This window comes from Silene latifolia, chromosome Y (genome assembly GCF_048544455.1).
Source record: "Silene latifolia isolate original U9 population chromosome Y, ASM4854445v1, whole genome shotgun sequence".
Classification (NCBI taxonomy): domain Eukaryota; kingdom Viridiplantae; phylum Streptophyta; class Magnoliopsida; order Caryophyllales; family Caryophyllaceae; genus Silene; species Silene latifolia.
Genome location: NC_133538.1, coordinates 430,867,574 through 430,877,067, shown reverse-complemented (window position 1 = coordinate 430,877,067; position 9,494 = coordinate 430,867,574). Strand labels below are relative to the sequence as shown.

At 34.1% G+C, this 9,494-nt stretch overlaps 1 long non-coding RNA gene across 1 annotated transcript; it reads left to right on the top strand.

The window, feature by feature from the left end:
• Positions 1-5,344: 5,344 nt before the first annotated feature.
• On the top strand, positions 5,345-7,381 carry LOC141626719 (uncharacterized). Its single transcript, XR_012536312.1, has 2 exons — positions 5,345-5,563; positions 6,963-7,381. It is a non-coding gene; the product is annotated as an uncharacterized LOC141626719 (long non-coding RNA).
• Positions 7,382-9,494: the final 2,113 nt, after the last annotated feature.

Genomic DNA, 9,494 nt, shown 5'->3' with positions numbered 1-9,494 from the left:
TAAAGTCTGAGATTCACCTAATAAAGAAAAGAGTAAAATAGGTTATTTTAACCAATTATGATGATCAAGTTTCACAAAACAAGCCTTAAGATTCACTGAATAAGATATGAGATTCACAAAATAAGGTCTGAGATATTAACCACTTATGATGACCACTTATGATGACCAAGTTTCCCAAAATAAGCTCTAAGATTCATTGAACGAGGTCTGAGATTCACAAAACAAAGTCTGAGATTCACCTAATAAAGAAAAGAGCAAAATAAGTTATTTTAGCCACTTATGATGATCAAGTTTTACAAAACAAGCCTTAAGATTCACTGAATAAGGTATGAGATTCACAAAATAAGGTTTGAGATTCACCAAACAAAGAAAAGAGCAAACAACTGATTTTAACCACTTATGATGACCAAGTTTCATAAAACAAGCTCTAAGATTCACTGAACAAGGTCTGAGATTCACAAAACAAAGTCTGAGATTCACCTAATAAAGAAAAGAGCAAAAAAGGTGATTTTAACCACTTATGATGACCAAGTTTCACAAAACAAGCCCTAAGATTCACTAAATAAAGTATGAGATTCACAAAATAAGGTCTGAGATTCACCAAATAAGGAAAAGAGCAAAAAAACGTGATTTTAACCACTTATGATGACCAAGTTTCACAAAACAACCTCTAAGATTCTTTGAACAAGGTGGGATTCACAAAACAAAGTCTGAGATTCGCCTAATAAAGAAAAGAGCAAAATAGGTTATTTTAACCACTTATGATGATCAAGTTTCACAAAACAAGCCTTAAGATTCACTGAATAAGGTATGAGATTCACAAAATAAGGTCTGAGATTCACCAAATAAGGAAAAGAGCAAAAAACGTGATTTTAACCACTTATGATGACCAAGTTTCACAAAATAAGCTCTAAGATTCATCGAACAAGGTCCGAGATTCACAAAACAAAGTCCGAGATTCACCTAATAAAGAAAAGAGCAAAATAGGTTATTTTAACCACTTATGATGATCAAGTTTCACAAAATAAGCCTTAAGATTCACTGAATAAGGTATGAGATTCACAAAATAAGGTATGGGATTCACCAAATAAGGAAAAGAACAAAAAACGTGATTTTAACCACTTATGATGACCAAGTTTCACAAAACAACCTCTAAGATTCACTGAACAAGGTCTGAGATTCACAAAACAAAGTCTGAGATTCACCTAATAAAGAAAAGAGCAAAATAGGTTATTTTAACCACTTGTGATGATCAAGTTTCACAAAACAAGCCTTAAGATTCACTGAATAAGGTATGAGATTCACAAAATAAGAACTAAGATTCACAAAATAAGGCAAAGAACAAAATAAACAAAAAGAACTACGCCAACCAAGAACAACTCCCTTGTATTGAACTTCATGATTGGGATAAAACCCAATGACATAAATGTGTTTTGAAATCGAGTAAGAAGCTTAAATCCTCAGTACTTATAGTTGATACTTATATCTCATCAAATTAGCAAACAAAAAACAAGCTACCCAGACAAGCTTAACACTAAAATCTTCTCATTAACATATCCACAACTGCTAAATGATCCTCAGTAATCATCACAGTCCATCTTAAATAGCAACAAAATGGTTCACAAAAATTCAATTATTCACAAAAGAAGCTCTGTGATTCACAAAATAGACTTCGAGATTCACAACATCAAAACAAAGACCTGAAGTTCGATTATCATCAAAATTTCACAAATTAAAACTGAAATAGAAAACAATAATTAGAGCTTCAATAAAAGAAAATACTTGTTTCACAAACATTATTATCATCAACCATTGTTTTATCTACAATCTCCATGGCAATTTGAGCTGCAAAAATCGTCAAAAATTATGTAATAAGTAGTACAAAATCGCTAGGTAAAGGAAATCGCGCAATCTGCATCAATTTCGAACATTATATTTACAAAATCGCTCAATTTGATGAAATTCGAACCAAATCTTCAGAAATTATCGCACAATATCATCATAATCGCAATTGTCGATCAATTTGCTAAAATACTGTTTCCTTGTTGTAGCTTGTTGATCAAAACACGATATTGTTGTAGTTTGTGTTGATCGGCAAATCGCCGCAATTGGAATTTACGAACAATCGTTGCTATTGATTAGGTTATGGAGGAGATTTGGGAAAGATGGTTGCAAGTATAAGAAGAGCGTAGCTTGATGATGAAGAAAATTTGAGTACCGTGTTTTTTAATATTTGGGATATAATAAAGTCGAGAGGCCAAATTTTGAGCCCAAATTTGAAGCGCGCAACATTCACAAATCCGCCCCAACATGAATGAATTTGATGAGACCGCCGCCTCGCCGTAATGAGGTGCCTCACCGGATCCGGCCTATATATATATATATATATATATATATATATATATATATATATATATAGAGCAAAGTTCTTCTAAGTCCCTTTTTTTTTTTGAGTCCATAAGTCCTTCCCACAACCCTTGGATCATGCATGGTGGAAGGTTGAGATTGAAAGCAAAAAACACACTTAACACTAATGAATTCACTTCTCTCTCTAGTTTTAATAATACATTCACTAATTCATTATCATACACAATTAACACTATATTTTGTCTTATACTTCAAAGTTTATGAAAATTTTGTTAACATTTTTCCTGTTTCAGTTTTTTTCGTTTTTTTTTTTCGAGACAAGTTTTCGACTATTTCGTTTTTTTTTTTTCGAGACAAGTTTTCGACATTTTAGGATTTTACGAGTGTAATTCTAACGGCAAAAAGTGTAATTTTAAGAAATATTTTCGAGAATTTAGCGTTTTACAAGTTTAACTTCAATCTTTTCCGAGTGATTTTAACGAATAATATTTTAAATTTTTGTCATTTTATCACAAGTTATTGTAATTTTAGCATTTTAAGAGTGTTATTTTAACAACAAAAAGTGTTATTTTAGTCCATATAGGTGTAATTTCAGTCCAATGAATTTGTTATTTTAGTCCAGGAGAATGTAATTTTAGTCCAGAAAAGTGTAATTTTAGTCAAGAAAAGTATAATTTCAGTCCACTGAGAATGTAATTTTAGTCCATTGAGAGTGTAACATTAGTCCATAAGTCCAATGAGAATATAACCAAGTCCATTGAGAGTGTAACATTAGTCCAATAGAAGTAAGGGTAATTCTAGCAGAAAAAGTGTAATTCTAACGAAAAAAAGTGTAATTCTAACGAAAGAAAGTGTAATTCTAGCAGAAAAAAGTGTAATTCTAATGAAAAAAAGTGTAATTCTAGCAGAAAAAAGTGTAATTCTAACAGAAAAAAGTGTAATTCTAACGAAAAAAAGTGTAATTCTAAAGAAAAAAGTGTAATTTTAACGGTAAACACTTTTTTCCGTTAGAATTACACTTTTTTCCGTTAGAATTACACTTTTTTCCGTTAGAATTACACTTTTTTCTGCTAGAATTACACTTTTTTTCATTAGAAAAAAGTGTAATTTTAGCAGAAGAAGTGTAATTCTAACAGAAAAAAAGTGTAATTTTAACGAAAAAAGTGTAATTCTAACGGAAAAAAGTGTAATTCTAACGTAAAAAAGTATAATTCTAACAGAAAAAAGTGTAATTCTAACCGAAAAAAGTGTAATTTTAACGGTAAAAAGTATAATTTTAACACGAAAAAAGTGTAAAAAGTGAGTAAAAAAAAAACAGACCTAAAACATAGACCCAATCACAAAAGTAAAAAAACACACAAACATGAAACATCCCAATTTTTAATTAACCTACGGATCTCTAAAAAAAAAAAAAAAAAAAAAAAAAAAAGAAACAAAAACAAATGAGGCAGATCTGAGAGTCGTGATAATCGAATATTTATTAGATGAGAACAAAAAAATCGAAAAAAAATTACACCCACCATTAAACATCCAAAAATTTTTTTTTGACTTTTTTCAAAACTAAATCTATAAAAAAAAAATGAGGAGGGAGCACAACACCACCACCAACACTTCCTATGCACCACACCACCACCAACCGACCACCACAACACACTACCAACCGACCACCACAATAACACTACCGTCGCCGCCATAATTAAAAAAAAAAAACAAAAAAAAAAAATAAAAACAAAACTTCCAGATCTGAAAATAAAGAAGAACAAAAAAAGTGGAAGGAGAAGGTGGCGGCAGTGAGCGTCAAGGAGGGAGGAGGGAGACGGCGAGAAAGGAGGGAGTCGAGGTCGGGGTGGAGGTGCTTGTGTGGCTGTTGTGTTGGCGGAGGTGAGCGGCAATGGTGGTGGTTTGAGGCCCGAAAACCAAAAAAAAAAAAAAAAAAAAGTAAAGCAAACAAGTTACAGATCTGGAAAAAAAAGAAAAAAAAAAAGAAGTGGGAAGAAGGAGATGCAGCAGTGGGCGTGAAGGAGGAAGGCGGCGAGAAAGGGGGGGAATCGAGGTCGGGGGTGGAGGTGGTTGTGGTGGCGGAGGTGCGCGGTGGAGGATGCGGCAGTGATGGTGGGGGGTCGTGTGGGAGTTGGTGGCGGTCGTGGGGTATCGTGGTTGTAGAGTGGGTGGTGGCGAAGGTGGTCGGATGGGTGGTGGTGGTGGGTGAGGAAGATGAGTGATTTATTTTTTTGGGGGTTTTATGGTTTATTTGGGATGTGATTTTTTTAGGTTTTCAGAAAAATTGTATTGTGAAATGAGGGGTAAGTGAGGTAGAGAGAGAGAAAATGAGGTATATATATTCAATTAGTGAGGAATTAGTGATTAATTAAGAATAGTAGAGAGAGAGAGCTAAAACATCTTATTAATCACCATTTTTTTTTCCAATCTCAGCCACCCATTTTTTTCATCTAATGGTCTATAGGAGGACTTATGGACTCAAATGTAGGACATGGACTCACTTGATCTTTACACTATATATATATATATATATATATATATATATATATATATATACTCCCTCCATTTAACTCCACTTTAAAGGTTTCCTTATTTGGCTAAAAAAATGACAATTCTATCCTTATTAAAAATCTTTATATACAAAAAATGCCACCCAAATCCCACACTAACCCACCATAAAACCCCACCTTTATGTTTTTTTTAATATTTTTAACCTCTTCTTTCTCTTTCCTCATGTACTTTTAATACTTTTTTAATCCGCTCCTTAATATCCGTGTAAAAACCAAAGTTGCAAAGTGGAGTTGAATGGAGGGAGTATATATATATAGTGGGGATCCAGTGAGTCTAGAGTTTTAAATGAGTCCGTTCTACCAATTAGGACCGTTAGATCTAGAAAGATCAACGATCAGGATTTCCCCAAACAAACAGACAAACTTGACTCTATCTGCAATTTCCTCGCCGCGTCATTCTCATTTCTACTGAATACTTTCTCCCTCCTCTTTAGTTTTCTCCATTTTCTTTTTTTTTGTCCTTTTCACTCAAAATCCCCAAATTTACAAACCTAAAACTTTGAAGTTCTGCAAAACATTCATCACCTTACAATGACGGATCGAGAGTTTGAATTATCACCAAATCGTGATTTCCTTACTATTTCCAAAATCAAAAGTTGACTGCAGATTGATTTCAAAATCATACGGTATGCAATCTCTATTATTATTTGATTTGAGAATAAAATTGAGATAATTGTTCATTGTAAATAAACTAATTCGTCAAATTGAGTGTGTTCTTAAATACATCGTGATTCCTTTGATTTGTGTCATAATTTGTGGTATAATATTCTCAAATTTACCTACAAATATGTACGATTTGTATTTTTTTTTTAAATCGAATTCAGTTTGATTCACTCAGCTAAGTTAAGTTTATTTGGCAGATTGTATTCTAATGATGTTTGAATGATACTGTGTTGAATTTTAAGGCTTGAAACAATTAGGGGTTTTGAAATTTCAATTATGTACTGATTGATAAAGGAGAATTTATTTTTTTATTCAATTTGCTACAAGTGTAATTTCTGAATTAATTTTCAATTAAGTGTATTTTATTGTCCATGCCACTGTTCATCGTTGCACTTGTTCTTATACGGAGTATATTTCTATCTAAGGAAGCCTTGTTATTGTTATTATACCACATTTTTAGTTTCATTGTTAGACTTTAACCCAACGAAAGATGCGGTGCATTACAGAGTCTATGACTTCTGAACCCAAAAAGACTACGGCTGTTTTGTGAAGCTTGTTCCGTAAACCAGGGAGGCTCTTTATGTTAATAAATTTGATTCATACCTCGGATTGTCATCATTTTGTTTGATTTAGCAATTCGTAACTATTTTTTGCCTTGTTAACTCTTCAGCAAGTTCATTGTGGATTGTTCCATCTTTGTGATGGATAGTTTATTCGTCATTGAATCAAGTCACATCTCAATTCTCAAATACATATAACATGTCTCATACAGTCGTCAACGGAACTAGTTTTCGTCTTCTATCTATAGAACTAGTTTTTTCGCATTGGAATAACACGACATACTATATGGAATAACGTAACAATCAAGTCACTGTAATAAATTGCTGAAGTGGCGAGTTATACACTTATATTGTGGTCATTTCATCAATTCTAGTGTGTTGATGGATCATCAAATTTCTACTAAACTAGCTCATTAGCTCAATTAGTAGAGCATTTGTGCAATTGCACAAAGGATGTAGGTTCAATTCCTACATGGGCTTACTACAGTCAATATATATTAGAATAAAGCACTTACATGAGCAGAAGAACACACTTGAGTAGAATAACACCCCTAAAAAGGTGCAATTCAAAAATTGGGAAATCTGGAATTATGCGGCCGACCTATTAACTAGTGCTTCTAGCCAATGATCAACATATGTATGTCATGGCACAAGAGCACCACACCTGCTTGAGACGTTAACTTAATCACACTTAGTCGTCTATGTGGGATTTGAACCCACATCTTGTGCAATAGCACAATGCTCTACCTTTTGAGCTAATAGACGTTAATTAAACTGCCTCAATTATACCTTGCTGATGCAGGAAATCACGGGTTGCTTCCCTCATTCAGCCTAGCTGCTGCAAGGACAGGCGCTGCCACGCCAGCTGGATGGGTAGCAATGTTTTGGTCATCACTCCCTCTGTGCATCTCGAGTCGCCTCCTGTAGCTTCAGTGTTGCATTCTAAACATTGAATCATTGCAGTTGAAAGTGTGATATATCAACAAAAAAATTGTGATCCACGTGTCAAATCGAAGACAAACACAGTAAAAAGAGGTAAAGGATAGTACAGGGACTAAAGACCTAAAGTAACTTTACTTTGGTTGCTTGAGCCACTTTTAATACGGTGTCATATCTTTTGCTTTTTATAACCATACTTGGTTTATTTCAAGGGGAAAGGTTAATGCAGTATATTTAACTCATGCTCAGCACAGTGAAAAATAAATTGAGTTTTACAGTTTAGGAATCAATTGATGCTCATAGCACTAGTGTTACTTCATTTACTACCAAGTGCGACACTGAATTTTACATCGTTATTGTTGACAGAGAAAAAACAAAGGAACTCCTACTCAAAATGGAGGAAGTATAGAATTCATTGAACACAAATTCTTACTTAAGACGGGCACTATCCGTCTTAAGTTGTAGACGGATACCATTTTGTGAGACAAAATGCCCAAATAGAGGATAGTGGGAGGCACATGGGGGTGCCCCCACCTTGTCCCCCATATTCGTTTTGTGAGTGTAACTACCCGTCTTAAGATTCGACCCGTCTTAAGCAAGACCTACTCTTCATTGAATGGAGGATGTATAATTAAAGCATCAATAATATGAACCTAGCCAAAACAATGCAAATGCTCAAGCATAATTAACCATTACTCCACTATCACACAAAAGTTTTATGGTGAGTATCATGCAAAGGAGGGTGAAAGAGAAGAAAACTATGACTTGAAATTGTAAGCATACAATTATTATAGTACATATTAAACCATTAGTGTAACGTAGTTAAATCGTCATTGTAACACGAGTAAACCATAATTGTAACATAGTTAAACCATTAGTGTAATATAGTTAAACCATTAGTGTAACATAGTTAAATCGCCATTGTAACACGAGTAAACCATTATTGTAACAAAATTTAACCATTATTGAAACATCGTTAAACCAATACCGTAACACAATTAAACCATTATTGTCGCAAGTTACACTCTTAACCATTATAACACACTAGCATCGTGTGCTTATATCTATTATAGTAACATAGTTAAACCATTAGTGTAACATAGTTAAATCGTCATTGTAACACGAGTAAACCATTATTGTAACAAAGTTTAGCCATTATTGTAACATGGTTAAACTATTATTGTAACACAATTAAACCGTTATTGTCGCAAGTTACAGTCTTATCCATTATAACATACTAACACGATTCAAGCACACACTTAGAACGTCACAAAGATCACAATCATACTATCATTCTAACACACTAACAATGTTACAATCACATCCACTGATGAACTTTTCGACATTTAGCTTTAAAAAATTTCACTTATCTACCAATTTCAGTATACTTGAGTGGCCTTTAACATTCAACTTCTAAACTTCAAATTGCAACTGAAGTTTGGAAGGAATAATTAAGATAATTAAATTGAAAACAGAGATGCAGGAGAACCATTGATACGCGCGAAAAATGGCCGCAACCGAAATTTTTACGCGATTAGATATTAAGAGAACAACGCAATCAAAAGTTAAATAAATTGATCGAGCAAATAAGAACATCTCGATTCAAGAACGAAATGTTCAACCGATAATTAAATTGAACCGAAATTGAAAGAATGACGGAAACGCGTATACAAAAAAATTGTGAGAAATTTCTTCAGAAATTCGAAAATAAATATTATTAGATTGGAGATGGAAATATCTAAGAACTCTAAAAACGACAACAAAATTTAACTACACCGACAATAATTCAATAAAATTTGTTGGAAATAGGGGCTTTAGAGGCCTTTCTAAATTTTCCATTTGTCCCACATTGGTGAGGAAAAGAGAGATTTATGTGTTTATATATCTTCTCTTACCTTACACTATCACTAGTGGGTCAAGGGAGGCTTTTGTGGAAGCCTTGCGAGGTGCTTAATTCAGCTCGCACACGCGCGCGCGTCGTGCCCGGCCCGGCCCGGATCCGGATTCGTGATTCAAAAGGATTTGGGATTTGGCAATCGCCTGCGGCGGGCCTTGCCTATCTTTTTGGGCCAGTCCAGAGTGTGTGTTTTGCTGCTTATGTTTTGATGTCAAAACAGAATAAGAAACAGTCAATCAGACTGTTAGTGGGTGAGCAAAGGGCTCCTGTTCTTCAGGCCTTGACTGCTGCAGTTTAGGGGCATGTTTTTTGCTTCTGAACTGCTCCAGTTCTGGCTATAAATAAGACCCTGCCTTCAGCTCTTTTTGCATATTCATTCACACTCTTCTTCCTCTCTTCTCTTCTGTTCTCTAAATATATTTCTGGGTAACGCTAAAATCGTTCAGTGTCCTGTCTTTCTCGAGTGGGCGGGATTGACAGAGACGCGTGAGAGTGTAA